This window comes from Odontomachus brunneus, unplaced genomic scaffold (assembly GCF_010583005.1).
Source record: "Odontomachus brunneus isolate Ranch 3 - 2012 unplaced genomic scaffold, Obru_v1 Obru_scaffold_061, whole genome shotgun sequence".
Taxonomy (NCBI): domain Eukaryota; kingdom Metazoa; phylum Arthropoda; class Insecta; order Hymenoptera; family Formicidae; genus Odontomachus; species Odontomachus brunneus.
This window is the reverse complement of record NW_022639511.1, coordinates 164050-177614: the sequence shown is the minus strand read 5'-3', so window position 1 is coordinate 177614 and position 13565 is coordinate 164050. Positions and strand designations below refer to the sequence as shown.

Genomic DNA, 13565 nt, shown 5'->3' with positions numbered 1-13565 from the left:
CTCTCTCTCTCTCTCTCTCTCTCTCTCTCTCTCTCTCTCTCTCTCTCTCTCTCTCTCTCTCTCTCTTTCCTGTTTCCTTATTATCAATATGATCATACCTGAGTTTTTCATCGCTTTTTTAATGCGTGCTTCAATTTTCTTTTTTATTTTGATTATTAATTAGCATTTGTTCTCTTTTTTTCTATCTTTCCATTTTATAACATAATGCGTTATATTTGCTACAATATATTGTTTTCTTTTTCATTATATTTTTATTTATATACTGTACTCCTACTATTTTGTGTGCCTAAAAGGATTTTATCCCAAGACTTAACCCTCTCTCTCTCTCTCTCTCTCTCTCTCTCTCTCTCTCTCTCTGTGGCATCCTTATGGACTTACATATGACGGGAGTCATATTGCATATCCGTGTGCTGCTTCGTCGGCAAATTTACACTCTCGCGCGGAGGGTGCTTGACCGAGCGTCTCTGAGAGAGAGAGAAAAAACAGAAACATCGGCCTCGCGAGTGCGATGGATGGCGGATCAGCGGAGCGTGGCCTCACCTGTTCCTCCCTAGTGGCTCATTGTTGGGCGCAGTTAGCCGCGGCTCTTCATAGTGCCCCGCCGGATACGCCAGCGCGCTCGACTGTATGCTCCACTAACTCCAACGTCCACCGCGACGTCTTCGTGACCGCGGAGCGCGGGCGCTAGGACGCAGCGGGAAAACCAGTTCGCTCCAACGGTGCTACGTTTTTTGCGAGCCGATATTCGCGAGCTGGCGCAATGCAGCCTGCAGTGAGATATCGGCGTGAGATAAAGTCGCCTAGATTTCGACAGGCATGGAAAACGCCGTGATATTCTGTGATAGCGTAGCGCTTCGGCAAAGTTGCGCTTAGTTCGGCCGGAAAAATGATCGGTGCCACTTTTTTGATTATTCTCGATAACAACGAGACTCGCGTCGGCTGTCTCGTCAAATTTCTCAGACACGAGAGAGCGTCTTCTACCGAAACGCAACTGCGACTGGAGCACGTCGCTCGCGACGTCCCTTGAAGAGAGACCAGACAAAGGCGCGTGTTTAATGTCGCACAAAAACGATGCACTTCGCGAAATCCGATCGCGAACACGATTCGCGCTCTACAGCGAGCAGCAACCTACGTAAAACCTGTGACCTGTGACATTGTGATGTGTAGTCAGATTTCGAGATATTGTCGCGCGAGTGCGCTAGCGCGTACTGATTTAATTATCCGTTTAATTGCGCCGAGCCGGTACATTCGAGCGAAACTTCTCCAATGTACATCGTCAAGTGTGTTTATAAAAAAGAGTGAACGCGCCGTCACGACGAGGTGAAAAAGTGCAGAAAGCGACGGACGGGTGAACTCGTTAAGTGCATCATCTCTATTATTAAACGACACGGCTACCGTGCGCCGGTTAATACAGCGCCGATCAAGTCCGATCGTATGTATAGGGCCAATGCGGAATCGTTCTTATTACGGTTGGAAACGATGTGCCGCGCGCGCGCGCGATGCATATGTGCAATAAAATCACGCGAGCGGGAGTGGCCGACGTATGTTGTTCAATTGAATTCAACGCGAATGTCGATGACGGAATGACACTCGCGGATATCGATTCATTCGTTCGTTCGCTCGTCCGTCCGCTCGCTCGCTCGTTCGTTCGTTCACGGTCAGCCTCCATTGTTTTGCCGCGTGCGCCCACATTTGTGCTCTCAATCGCGGCGAATTTGCATTAATGAGCGATTATGCGTGCGCCGCGTTTTACGGATGCACACGGAAATGTCGGTTCGACCGTCAAACACTGCAAACACACACCTCGCAGCGGTGTATCGTAGCGTGTGAGGTCGCGGAAAGCCAAATTACGCGCGAATACTGATTAATGAAATATCCCCCCCCCCCTCCTTCTCACAACGTGAGTGACATCTCAAGGATGTCATTAATCAAGTCCGCGGGATATGTTAAGGCCTTAGGGCATCTTAGCATTTTCAAAAAATCGAATTTTTTGAGTTTAAAATGTTCTTTATAATCTTAAAAACAATATACGACTTGACCCAACACTGAAATTTGTAAAGCTGGATTAGAGCCGATTGTGTGAAGCGCCTTTCTCAACGCTCAAGCTGCTTAGGACGCTATTAAACCGATATATACGGATTTAAGCAGTGATGATTTATTAACTCGTTGCTTAGGTGAATATATTCAAAGTAATAACGAGTGCTTTAACTTAATTCTTTGGTCCTTAGCTCTAAAATCTACATCGAGCGGCAAGTTATTAGTAGACATTGCTGATGTTAGAGTTATTAGTAGACAGCAGCTGAGGTCGTTGTACTAACTTTCAACCATGGACTTAGAAATTTTATGAAAGTAATGGAAGTGCTAGGTTCCATGCTTATGAAAATTGGCAATAACTGCTATAATTTTTGCGTCAAGCCGCATATATTCCGCGAAACGCAGTATGACAGAGACTACTAAAACCGCTCGAAAAGCTTCTACATTGACTAGGAAAAAGAAGGACGAGGCTAATACCAATCTGGAAGGGCAGCTATATGATGATGGAATTGCGGAATAAAGGTATATTTTGAATTTCTTTTTCTATTAAAATATAGTAACATAAAACTTTAAACGCGTTTTTCTCAAAACGACATTTTTCAAATCGGCACGCAGCATAACTTAAATAATATTCAACCGTTTCACTTGAAATTTTTTGACAGAATCTTTAAAACTAAATTATCTAAAGAAGTACATATGGATTTTTTGATACATTAAAATTTTCAAACTTGCAGATATTTTTCTACAAATTATTTTGCTTAATATGGCGTTTTCAAATGCTCACCATTTTTATAAAAATAAATTTTTTGACATATCCGTAAGTACTTCTCTAGTAAAGGACTTTGCACAAACCTTATGGAAATTGAATTTCGATCGAATTGGCTGAAGATTTGATATGTTGTAGATCTTGTCATCCTGATAAAATGTCTCCACAGGTACGAATGAACCGTTTGACCTCTACGAGGCGTCATTTTTCTAAACGGACTAATACTACAGTACCTTATTTTCAACGGGTACGGTGCATTCCTACATCATTATTTGTACTTTCTATGTATTTTTTTAAGTAAAAAGTTATAAAGATATTATTGACTTTATCGCTTCTTACAAAAAAGTTATAACGATATCGAAGTCAATAACTTGATTTTAGAGATTTAAGTCAATGCTGTGTTATTTCATGTCTAGAGCGAGAAAAGAAATGGACACAATCATAAGGCGTACGCGAAGAACCGCTGCACGATTTATTTATATTGAGCAGGCCGTGCGCCAGTCGATATTGCTTTCTCATTTCAGCGAATACCCGACCTGCACGCAGCGAATCTTTGCGTGCGTCCCGAGATCGTACCTGAACTTCTGCGACTTATTAGTTCTTTTCAAAGCTACTCTTTAAATCAGTTGTTTTCACAACTACTCATACTATTAATTCTTATCAATTAAATATTTCTTCCTTCTAAGAAAATAATTTTTTAATAAAAACTTATTTTTCTATTAAATCTCGTAATACAAAATTTTTTTTCTTTCATCATGATCAAAAGAAATCTAATTCCATGTTTTATATGCGACAGCGCATTAATACCTCGTGTTATGGTAAAACTGATTAGTGGAAATAATGCTATATGCAATAATATAATAATCAAGCATCCCAATTTTATGAGAGGCAAGGGAATTCACAATAATCAAGCACCCTGATTTATGAAAGGCGAGGGGACTCACAATAATCAAGCATTCTGACTTGTAAGAAGCAACCTAGTCAATATAGCTTTCTTTTTTATCCTTATAACTTTTTACTTAAAAAAATACATAGAAAGTACAAATAATGATGTAGGAATGCATTGTACCCGTTGAAAATAAGATATTGTAGTATTAGCCTGTTTTAAAAAATGACGCCTCGTAGAGGTCAAACGGTTCATTGTAAGGGGTCGTACCTGTGGAGACTTTTTATCAGGACGACAAGATCTACAACATATCAAATCTTCAGCCAATTCGACCGAAATTCAATTTCCATAAAGTTTGTGCGGGGTCCTTTAATGTAGATTATGAAAAAATGTTGTGACTTATTCCAGGTTCAGATGCCGACGACTTCTGCTGCGTGCCGCGGAAAGCCTTTTTAAAAAACGCACAAAAGTGGACAACTCCTACGCCGCCATTTTGTACCTTAGAAATCTAAAAAATTTTTTTTGTATACTCGAGCACTTATATATTCATAATATTAAATTAGATTTTTATTTTACTTCACTGTTTATTTATAAAAAATTGCCGAAAACATGCTCTTTTGGAAGCGTCAAAGTGGCCTAAGGCCTTAATGAACGGTCGTCTTAATGCACAGTCGCCAAATGTATCATGTCGATAACGAAATCGAGAATAAATCTAATGAACTCTTTCGCTATCATATATATGTTTTCCCCACAATATTATTATTAATATCCAATAATTTCAATATTATTATTAATATTCAGTAATATTGAATAAAGCTTTTTCGCATTCGGAACACACATAGAACACACCAGCCATCACTTTACTTATCACCATTGTGACCAATATGCCCTCCCAAAAACCTCAGTAGGACATCAGTGTCTCGATCCTATCCCTCTAGCGCTAAATATAAAACTTTTAATTTTTTTTCTGAAACTACATTATATTGACGTATTTAATAAAGTAGAGTAAAAAAAATTGTATCTTTGAAAAGTAAAATTGAAAGCGAAAGGATTAACGGACAATGTGGAACAAGTGATCACCAAGGCAGCATTAACTTCCTAAGTTTTGAATTTTCAATCTTTATTCTGAATTCCCTCTTATCGATAAGAGTGTCATGATGAATTCAGTGATGATTCAAAATGAATGCGCGTCCTCCCACGGCGGGATTTTCTTTTTCTTTTAATAAATATATATATCTAGATTTCTTTTCTCCTTATTATAATTTTCATTGAAGAAAAATAGAATGAAAAATGTAAGTAATTTGTACTTGCTATGGATTCAAGAAAACACAATAGTTTCAGTAAATCAGAAGGAATTTAATATTTTTCCGCGAAACTTCTCCGCGAGCATACCACTTAAGGAACTTAATGTGACTGAAAGCCAATCAAAAGGCTTACATTCAGCTACATTCAGAAACATTTTTATCGATAAAAGAGAGTTTTCACAGAATAAGAGCCTTTGTCTTATTCTCAAGTTTTATTCTGCTTTGCTTATATATTTCGCATTATATTATTATGTAATTTCGAGTTTCTCCGCCTTGCATTTACCAAGTTTCAGGAGGAGAAAGAGGCTGATGAAGAGAACGGGAGCTTTCGTCTAACGCGACGGCAACTTTTCTCCGATAGGAAGTGATAGCGAACGTTTCCTATCGATCGTACTTTATCGGCGAGGAACCGACAGTCGCGCTATTTTCTAGTTCGTTTGGCAATGCTAGTAGGGAAAACATCGTTGCGTCACTCTCTCTAAAACGCTGTAATGGTCCCTTTATTGGCTGAAATGTCGAAGGAGCGCGCCGACCGCCTTCGTATTTGCCCAGCCGCTGCGGCGCGCTGTTTCCGTTCGACTACTAAATCCACGTTAGCCGACTTAACCGAGAACCGTAACGCTCGATTGCAAGTGCACGAGTGCCAGTCAGTCAGTCAGCCAGCCAACTGCACCGAAAGTTCCCCGGTCGAGTGCCACGTTTGAACAGGTGCTCCAAGTTTATGAAAGTCTAACGCACTCTGCTCCTTTTGCTTTCATCGCGGAGGGGCAATTACACGCGCTTACTATCTCGAGACACGATGACAGTTCTATGCCACGTCGTGTTCGTCAAACGAAATTTCGAACATCCGTGGTCGGTAGCAGCGATAAAGTGCGCGAGACCTGGAGCAACACAACTCAACACAACTCAGCATCGAGCGCTACGCGAGAGTTCGGTACTGACTGATGTATGCTCGTGGGGGTGTTCGGCCAAGAAGCGATCGCCAATACCGCAGCCGAGATATCATTCGACTGTAATCCAATACTAAATCAATACTGGAGGCTGGTGGCAGGTTGGTATCGGAAATTCGGCAGATAGTAATAGCAACCGCCGTAAAATTAACGGTGCACGGAGAAAATTACTATACAGGGTGACCCAGAATAATGTTTAAAGCTCTCGTGTAGTACGAATTAAAGTAAACATAAAAGTCTTGTACCATTTTGCGATATTCGCAATAATTATTCAGATGTTAATTAAGGAAAATTTGTGAATGACTACGCGAAATATGATAGATGAGCTATAGTGGCGACATCTACTGTCGTGTGCATTAGGTCAAACTGAACAAAAAAGGCCTCTACCCAGCAAACACAGAACATAACTGTGATATAACACAGGAGTAACATGTAATATAACTGCTGTTATACATTATTAATATTGAGGTTACTTAATTTCCTTTATAACTGCGATATAACTATATTATAAAACTGTTATGTTATTATGTTATTTACTGGTTAAGTTACATCAACAATATAACAGCAACATAACTTTAATATAACATGTTATATAAGAAGTCTAATGTTTGCATTAAATTTCAGTTGTGCAATATTTTTATACACAAATGTAAAATTATATTTTAGGTGTTTCTCGTATATAAAATGTGATATTTTAATATATGCAAGGATCGCTATAACGATATTGTAAAACTAGAGTTCTTACAAAGAGTCTAATCATAACCTTACTCTGTCAAAGTATTGTGAGAGAGAAAGAAGGAATATTCTCTCTCTTTTGCGAGTTGTAGGTTAAAATTTGATTACTGATACAACATTGTATCAATATTAATCATATTGTGATTGTCGTGTCAAACATTTACCAACAAATGTGTCATAACATTTTTTGAACGATATAAGAATATATTGTAAATATTATCTATCAAGAGAGAGATATCGTTACGGCGCATCAGCATCACCAGTTCCCTGACGATCATTGAAGTTAAGCATTGAACAACATGATCTAAAAATGGGTGCCCGCCTGACATAGGATCGAAACCACGCGAGTTTCACGAATAATTGAAATAATACGGAATATAAAATGTCAGTTTTTTTTTTAATTATTTAGACAAAATAATCATACATTATCACTTATCTGAACCATACTAATGAATAAATCGTTGGAATTCAACAAAAAAATATGTGTTAATTTGCTAACAAATAACATATAACTTTTATATAACTTTTTAGTTACATGTTACTTTTAAGTTATATTCACGTTATATAACTGTAACACGTGTGAGTAGGAAATTACAACGAACATCTATATAACCTACTATATACATGTTATATTGCATGTTACATTCCGTTTCATTACGGCAATGTAACTGTTATATATCTGTGTTTGCTGGGTATCTTTTTCCTAACTTTATAGATTTTTTGCACAGATGTCTATACTAAACTAGATTACTAACCAGGGCTTCGGACTTGCGTCACATAAAGTTCCCGGTTGTATGCAAGAAAATGGCGGCGGTCTTGTGTGTGTGACATGTGTCACTTGTGTGAATATCTTTACAACGTACAGTGTGAATCAGCGTGGCCATTAAATTGCTGTTGTAAAACCAAAAATGCTAGCATCTTGTTGCAACAAAAAATGTTGTAATAAAAAAGAAGATGGTATTTAAGAAGGACATTATTTGCTCTGCTCAATTCAATAAAAGAATTTTATGACTAACTACATAGTGAAAATATGTGGTGGTTGCGGCCATTTTCTCGCATACACTGGAAACTCTATCAGACGCAAGCCATGCTATCCCATGATGACATGTTAACAATCTAGTTTAATATAGACATCTGTGGTTTTTTGTTATTAATTAGATAACATTAATATATTATCGCAAGCGGCGATCCACCAATCTTTTTTAACTAATAATTAATCGTGATCATCTTATAAATCTTCTTTAATTAATATCTCGATAATTATTGCGAATATCATAAAATAGGATATAGAAGTTTTGTATTCACTCAATCCATACTATATCTTTATGAGAGCTTCGTAAGTTGTTTTGGAACATCTTATATTTTATAATTAGAGAGGACATTTAAGTGATATCAAATAGATACGGCATTAAAATTTGCTGTTATTGTATGCCCATCTAAATAGTTGTCATAATACATAATGTTTAGTTATTATGTTTCAGTTACCATATTCAGTTACTTCGATCAAAGGGATATTGCTGTTTCACTGTTGTGGTTTGCGGAACAAATTGCCGTAATTATGTAAGAGCGACTCAACCCACATGAGATACGTTTCGAGAAAACTGAAAATGAAAATTCGATACGTGACTTAAAAGATATAGATAGTTCTAAAATTTTGCGAAATCCTTTAAGAAATCAAGCATGGTCGATTTCCTAATTCTTAAGGCTATTCATCGACAAGCTTAAGCCATGAAAAAACGAATAAAAAGGTGGAGTAATTAGTAGAAAGTAAAAACTGTTTTTTTAATTAATTTCAGGCGTCCGTCAGGCTTAAATCTTTTCTGTCTCGTATAAAAAAAGTATGGACACTACCCGTTGGTAAATGAAAAATTCAGAAATCATAATTTGACCGAATATACGATACAGAGATCCATAGGGTTTGGCTACGTCATACATCGCTGACGTATGGACTCAACACGTATAAAAGGAAACAGCAAAGAAGACCATCACACTTTCAGAGTGGTGTACTATAGTATGCGAAAAGTAACACTGATATTTTGTTGTGGCAATTCTATTTAGGCAAACGATTACCTTCACTTAAAAAAATTTTTTTTAACAGAAGTGGAATTCTCTAAATCTTAAAGGATTTTACTCTTATATTATAAATGGCCTCAAGAAGATTGCTTTGAAATCAAGAGAAAAATAATCTTAAACAAAATTCTTAAAGATAGAGGAATTTCATATTGAATGTACAGTGCAAATCTATTTGTTTTTTTAATTTAAATTTTCTCTTATATATTATTTCAACTCAAAAATATTTCTTCGGATTTAATAAATTTTATCACATCCACACGAAAGAAAGATCAGAAAACTTTGACCGGGGTGCTTGTGTGTATCTGTAGTTATCCAACTTTAATGCCATATGAGATGAAAAACATCAGACTCGGATGGGATCGAACCCAGGTTCTCTTCCGTTTGTCAGACAACCGCTTTTCCCACTGAGCTATTTAAGACTTCATGTTTATGACATCTATATACCCAGTGAAAAATGACTCGTTGATTAACGATATCAAACTGACGTCGGTTTGACGATTTCAATGTCGATTTGATTGAAATGTCGACAGTGAATTAACGGTGGAAGCTCTAAACGTGGCGCTTGGTTTCAACCAATCGTACACGACAGTACGCAGCAAAACAACAGTTCTTCGCGTCTCTCGTACTGCACGTAAGACGGCATTGTGTTTCAAATTAATATATTTGATATAGAGGAACATTAATATATTTGATATAGAGGAACACAATTAGAATAATATCTCATAAATGCACGATGACTGGTTCTCTTTAATGAAAGATGCTTTCTGTAAGATATTTCTTTTAGAACATGGAGTTAGAGGAAAATTTGTACATAGAATACTTTTTTTTGGGTGTTGGTGTTTTCTCCGTATGTGGGTCGGTTTTGCTAACTCTGAAACACACATGTTCCAAACGCTGTACTGTACACAGTTGAACATCTCTCTAGGTGCACAAATGCGTGTGCTTACAACGCATGAAAATAGAACATATAATATTCGCGAGAGAGCCGTGTCTATTCGAGTTTAATATTATTAACTCGAATCATTTATTAACTCGAACGTTAATAATTGGATCTGTCGCAAATAGATAATTAATCCTTTTGTCGTATTGCGGAACAAAAATTTAGCGCGCGTCTATAATACGTTATTAAAAAAAAAAGAGAGAGGACTCTCCAAAGTATCCGAGTTCAAAGCCGCGCATGCACATTAAAGCCTGATCTACAATGTGTTCTTTGCTTCCTGTTTTTTGTTTTCTGTCTTTTTTTAATTTAAGGTTTAAGGCTTGAGTCAGAAAGAGATAAAGAAAAAGTAACGGGAAGCAAATAACACATTATAGATCAAGCTTTAAGCTCGATTTAAAACGTGTTTTTTGCTTCCTTCCTTTCTTTTCATCTCTTTCTGATTCAAAACCTCAAGCCTCAAGCTAGAAAAAACAGAGAACGAGAAACAGGAAGTAAAGAGCACATTGTAGATTAAGCTTAAAACGACGCAATCCGGCGGAATATGTCTTCGAACGCGAAATCAATTGCATTTGCACGCGCGGATCAAACATTGAGCGTATTATCTCGACGCTTCGACACTTCGTGTCGAGGCTTATCGCGTCGCCCACCGGAAATATCTTTCGTTATATTATAATCAAGAGTATGCTCGACCGACCTCGCGACGGACGGATTATCACGTTATCGGATAATTATATGTCGGTGTCGCTGACACGAGCGACATGTGATCAGCTATCAGCTGCACCCAATTTAATTCCAGGAGCAGCCGTTTTGCGGTTATCCGTTGTTTCTTTTCTGGCTTTCACAGCCACTCACTGCTCGTCGGTTTTTGCAATCGTGTGCACGGTGCGCTCGTGTCGGAACGTTCCATCGAGCCATCACGCCATGACGAGGGTTGCATCAGAGCGGCAGCGCCACGCGCAGATATGGATACAAGTAACACACGTAGTGCGAGAACACGAGTGTCCAATTATCCAATGACGAGTCCACGACCTTGTGTTGCGTTGCAGAACAATGACGTGCCATTATACTCCTTCAGTTTGTTTGCTACCGGTTGGGTGCTAACCGCCGCGCGAGAATATATCTCACTGCAGACGTATCCGAATCTCGTTCACCATTCCATTCAGACACTCATTCGATGGATCGAGGAACGCTCGGTTATAGCTCGTCTCAGATACGGGAGAGACTTCGATTCTCTGAGCGCACAGAAAGATATCACTCTTCTGCCGCTGGAAAAGTGAACTGCTCAGTTCACTTTTGTTACTTTATCTTCAACTACCAGTGAGATACTTCAAGAAATAGTTTGAAGCGAAGAAAGTGTAACCTGTAAGAGTCCGGTCGCGATTCTTCGGCGCAATTGCCAGACAGAATTATTCGCGGGAAGATCTCGTTGCTTTTGAAATAAGTCAAACGCACGCGCCGAATTATTCTTCGGTCTTTTGTTACAAACGTACGCTGTGAATCTATCCCTTTTTCATATTCGGACTATCTTTTATTCCCAATTAAGACGATGTTACATTGCTCTTTTCCCATTCCCAGATAAACTAGCTATTAATTGACCCATTAGTTTGTTCCAAAGGAATAGTTTCTGATAATAGTCTTCAAATATAAAAACAAAAATAGTCTTAAAATTTAAAAACATACTTAAAAATATATTTAAAAACTACAAATTTGAGAAAAGCTCATTATCGCGTACTCAAAAGAAGAATTTATTCTCTTTATCACAGGGTAGAATTTTATCACAGCAAAAGCTGCTTCGACTCCATGTGGTAAGCAAATCCGAATTTGTGTTTTTCTTTAATATTCTCGATTGAAATGCTAAACTTGCTGGAATTCAGAACGTATTTTGATCCTCATTATAAATTCATGACAGATTTGCGGAACTTATAAGATACTTGAAACACGAGCAATGTTTACATGAATACGCAGTGCGTATTTTTCCGCGTATAGAATTCGCACAAAATTAACGTCTAAATTTATGTACGAACGCGTGCACGCACACACACATACACGCCACGAAAGACGTAAAAAGAAGTGCAAACCGAAAGTCCAAACAGCCGTTGTACGCTATTACATTGTTACTGCGTGAAATGTCTCTCTCATTTATTTTCGCCTGCCTGCAATGCCAGACAACACGAAGATACGAAAACAATACAACTCGGGGACACTCGTGTGCGTCTTTTTCTTCGTCGTCCCTTTCGCTTCTTGCACGCCACCACTAATTAGAAGTGCAACAGCGTAATGCGATCTCCCAGAAGGCCAGTATGTTCATTGTGTCATAGGCGAATAACATCACACTCGCACGTCGCGCGAAAGCAAATTGCAAAATAGCAATGGGCACCGCGAGTCGCAGAGGACATTGTTCGCGTGAAACCGACATGACGACGTTGCTCCTCGTGGAAAATCCCTACCAGGGTGTTCTCGCGCCTACGAATCGGACGATTAATCGCCACGTGTCTCGTCATTGTCATTAACTATCTCTCGCCTCATAACACGCGACATTTGTGTGTAGCTGCGCTACATCGCCTCCTGCCGGGTATTTCGAGTGCAAACCGGCAATTAGAAATCACATTGAACGAGAACGCACACGTCAGCGCCGTAATTCAAGCTCACGTCTCTTTTTAAAGGACTCGGAGGTTTGAACGTTAGAATGTTTTCGCTCCAATCTTCGCGACAATGCAATTATTGTCATTGTCGTGTCGCGAGAAATGTCATGTCGAACATTAAGTATAACTCATTAAATATGAAAGTGATACTGATACACCGATTATATGATATCACTACTCTGGTCGTGTCTGCCAAGTGCAATTTTTCGAATTATGCGCGTTCTGAACAAAAGTCACTCGAGAGATATTACTCTTGAATGAACTACAAGTTGCGAGAGATAAACACGTACATTTTGCCGAGAGTTGATTGCCAATTAACTCTCTAAAGTATCTTAATAACGCAAGCGATCCTCTTGCCGGTCTTCCTTTTTGCTTGTTTCTTTTCTTTTTCACGATCGTGTTTTGTTGCAGGCGGAAAAAGGCGAGACGTAGTCGTCGATGCGCACGCAATGTCCGTCCGGAAGCGCGGCTTCGTTTTTATGGACTAGTGAAAGTAGGATTAATCGCAATATATATATATATATATATATGGCGACTACGGCACAATCAGGAGAGGTGCACAGCTTTGTTCGGAATTAACAGGCAGCTCGTTGAAGCGTAACGCATCGGACGCAATACTAATTTTTGCCTCGCCGACTAATTAACGCGCCTCGTCCGCTTGGAAGTGCAATGCATTGTTCCCGTAATTGCGAAAGTCTGCTAATGTTAAATCGTTTGCACGCATTGCTCGTTGAATTCACTACGTAAATATGAATTGATACGGACGCGCAACATGGTGAAACGTTAAGAGAGCACAAATTGAAGCGCGCTCGATGCGCGGCCTGCAGTTCCGCTAATTGCCACTATATATTTTCATCTCTCTTATTACACAGGAACATTTTAAACTCTCTCGCGAAATTACTCCTAAATATACGTCCAACAGCTCTGTACGCGTTCCTAATTACTCCCCGATAACGTGTGCTCGCGGTGTAGACAAATATTATACGAGGCATATAATATCATCGAGCACATTAATGAATCATCTGACACCGAAATAATATTATACTCTGGTTTAAGATAACAGGAAGCAATGTCGGAGCTAATAGCACGAACCCCCCGGAAAGTAAAATTTAGTTTCCTTTGCCCTGAAGCGTGGCTCGTCGTCGAAATCCACCGAGGCGTATGCATATATATATATATATATATATATATATATATATATATATATATATATATATATATATATATATATATAT

The 13565-nt window shown here is 38.6% G+C and overlaps 1 protein-coding gene and 1 long non-coding RNA gene across 6 annotated transcripts in view; one reads left to right on the top strand and one right to left on the bottom strand.

The window, feature by feature from the left end:
- LOC116846193 overlaps nt 1–13565 on the bottom strand; it is a 114207-nt gene that overhangs the window by 45278 nt on the left and 55364 nt on the right. The gene's annotated exons all lie outside the window — the stretch shown is intronic.
- LOC116846194 lies at nt 67–4530 on the top strand. Its single transcript, XR_004378434.1, has 2 exons — nt 67–2556; nt 4095–4530. It is a non-coding gene; the product is annotated as an uncharacterized LOC116846194 (long non-coding RNA).